This window comes from Sinocyclocheilus anshuiensis, unplaced genomic scaffold, assembly GCF_001515605.1.
Source record: "Sinocyclocheilus anshuiensis isolate Anshui unplaced genomic scaffold, SAMN03320099.WGS_v1.1 scaffold354, whole genome shotgun sequence".
Classification (NCBI taxonomy): Eukaryota; Metazoa; Chordata; class Actinopteri; order Cypriniformes; family Cyprinidae; genus Sinocyclocheilus; species Sinocyclocheilus anshuiensis.
The window spans coordinates 309,662-312,812 of record NW_015544195.1 but is presented as its reverse complement, the minus strand read 5'-3'; the positions used below and the strand labels follow the sequence as shown (position 1 = coordinate 312,812).

Genomic DNA, 3,151 nt, shown 5'->3' with positions numbered 1-3,151 from the left:
TGAAGCGGTTCTGTACTGAGGAATGGTCTAAAACTCCTTCAAGATGTTGTGCAGGACTGATCAGCAGTTACAAGAAACATTACCTGCAGTTATTGTTGCAAACGGGGGTCAGACCAGATACTGAAAGCAAAGATTTGCATACCTTTGCCACTCACAGATATGTAACACTGGATCGTTTTTCTCAATAAATAAATGCAAAGAAAATATTTTTGTCTCAGTTGTTTGTTTGGGTTCTCTTTGTCTTTCAGGACTTGTGTGAAATTTTGATAATGTTTTGAGTCATATTTATGCAGAAATATAGAAAATTCGAAAGGGTTCACAAACTTTCAAGCAGCACTGTATAAGGTATTATGTATCCTAAAAATGCATAGAACAATGGCATTCCAGTCACTTCTTATGGGTCTTTATATCAATCTGTACTTTACTTGAGTTCTGTTAAAACCAAATATTTACTTATGAATAATTCTATTCTATTTATGAATACAATAATATTTATGAATCTAAGCAATTCTATTTATGAATAATAACAAGCCAATCAACCATACAAATTTAACTTTCCTTACTTACCGAAGAATTGCATGGCTCATATATACAGTACCATAAGGCACTGTAAAAACAATGACTTTTTAAGTATTTGTACACGTGAAAACAAGTACTGTATACGTTTGTTTTTAAATGCATACAGACTTAAGATAAACACATACAAACAGGTTCACATGCACACACATTCAAACTTACTTCAACTGCCATAAAGGAGAGAGTGTGCATACCATGGGAAAACCCCAGCAGGCCACATAATACAGTGAGAACCCCAGAGGACACAAACAAACACATCAGCAGGAACAACACACGCATATAGCTGCCCAGAGTCGAGGTGGAGGATGACGAGATCTATGCAACAAAAACACACAATATCATAGATTACATTGAATGCATAATGTAGCACTAAAAAGGGAATGACAGTGATGCACAACAAAATGCAGTTTTATGACCTCTTTAACCTCACATTGCTGTCTAGGTTAAAGCACTTACATGAGGAATGATACTGATTTGAAATCATAATCTTGTCTAATGCTTAAACTGAAAATTATTTTAGTAAACATGTGGGGATTCAAGGACTACTGCTATTTATAATGTTAATCCTGAAATTGATATGGACTTGGGTGGTCACATGGTAGGCCATCTGTGTTTTCCACAGTTTTCAGGCACTGGATTTCTCTCTCTGAGTATTGGGTATCTGGATATTAAGTGAAAATATTTTTACTTACATACTCAAAACGATCTTTGCAGAGCTGGGCCAACAGCTGGAGAAAGAGAAGTGTACAGTAGAGAACCAAAGACACCACATGGCCAGCTCCCTCTCTGACTGCACATTCAGCACACCAAAGAGAAAGATGAACTTGTAGAATAGAAAGTTCCAGATTTTGTCCTTGAGGTTCTTATAGCAGGAATGTCAAGAACATAAATGAACATACAGATGGCTTCATTAGTCATACATTGCTATGTCTGGATATGGAGAAACACACTGAAACATAATTAATTCCTTATATTACATTTTATCTGTTTTTCATTTATTCTAAGATCACCAAACACAACAAGCTGGACACATTTTGCCATCAGCAGGAGAAAACAGCACAGTGTGTTCACAAGGACCTGAGGAGATGAACAATGTACAGTAGCTGCACTAATGTACATTTGCTTTAATGATACTAAACCTCTAAAACCTAATATACAGTATACAGTATGAAACACCAAGTTTGAAGAATATGCAGGACCATATTGTTTGAATTAATGCTGTCAAACGATTAATCACATCCAAAATAAAAGTTTTTAATTGCATAATATGTGTGTGTACGGTGTATATTTATTATGTATATATAAATACACACACATGCAGTATATATTTAGAAAATATTTACATGTATATATATTTATATTCATATAATTTATATTATATATAAATATATTTAATATATAAATGTAACATATTTTTCTTAAATATATACATGCACGGGTGTGTGTTTATATATACATAATAAATATACACAATACATATATATAATATGCAAACAAAAACTTTCATTTGGGATGCGATTAATCGCGATTAATCGTTTGACAGCACTAGTTTGAATAAAAAAGGTTAAGTTTTCATACAATGACATGCATCAATGATGAATATTAAATAATATAATAATCTAGTTTAAAGTACCTAAACGTGCCAAGTTCTTAGAAATAACTTCATATTCATGTTGGTTTCATACATTTAAAAAACCCTTTTGAAACATTTAACAACCGAGTTAATCATGCTAAAATTCAATGCGGTCAAAAGTTTTTGTATTTTTTTTTAATTACATCACATTTTAATTTTTAATTATAATTGATATAAAAAATATTATGCCAAACGACTCCAAGAGCGTTACACCTTAACATTTTACTTTAAGCCTCAGGAGGGGAAAAAAATCAAATTATTTTAATTCAGAAATTGATAACGTTTAGTTTATTCAAGTCATTTTTACACGAATTACGTTTTTTAAATATATATTATGTATCCGAAAAACAAATTGGCAATTAAGTCATTCACTGACCCATATAATTCTGGGTTATGTAAGGATATTTGACCACTTACCCATATACAGAAGCTTTCCGTATCTTGATACCACAAAACAGTTGCATATAATTCTTCATTGTTGACATTGTCATCGCCTGTCCTGCCAGCGGGTCCCGAGAGAGTTTGTTCGTGAGAACGGTCTGTTTGAACGGATCTTACGTCTCTTCAGACACATTGTAGATGCACCCTGACAGTAAACATACACTGAATGCTGCGTATTTGAACCCATGGCCAGGACAACACATCTACAACCCTCAGCGCCATAATCACCAATACACAAAAATTTCTCTCTGTCTTTGACTATCGATAATAGGATACTTTAAGACTTAGGCTAAATATACTTTACTTCAGGTTGCACGAGAGAGGGCGCAAACAAGGGAATAAGATCCAAAACAGAATCAGATTATCGAAACTGCTCCTTCAAAATCAATTTCATCGATTTGAAATTAGAGTGCAATTAGAAACTAATATGGGAGATTGATGCTAGTATTATTTCTCAGGTTAAGTTAATTTTTGTCTATTCTTAGCCTCATAACTTGCCTG

At 33.3% G+C, this 3,151-nt stretch overlaps 1 pseudogene; it reads right to left on the bottom strand.

Moving 5' to 3' along the window:
* The window catches only part of LOC107696667 (E3 ubiquitin-protein ligase AMFR-like), an 8,896-nt pseudogene extending 6,024 nt beyond the window's left edge, over positions 1–2,872 (bottom strand).
* Between the last annotated feature and the right edge of the window lie 279 nt (positions 2,873–3,151).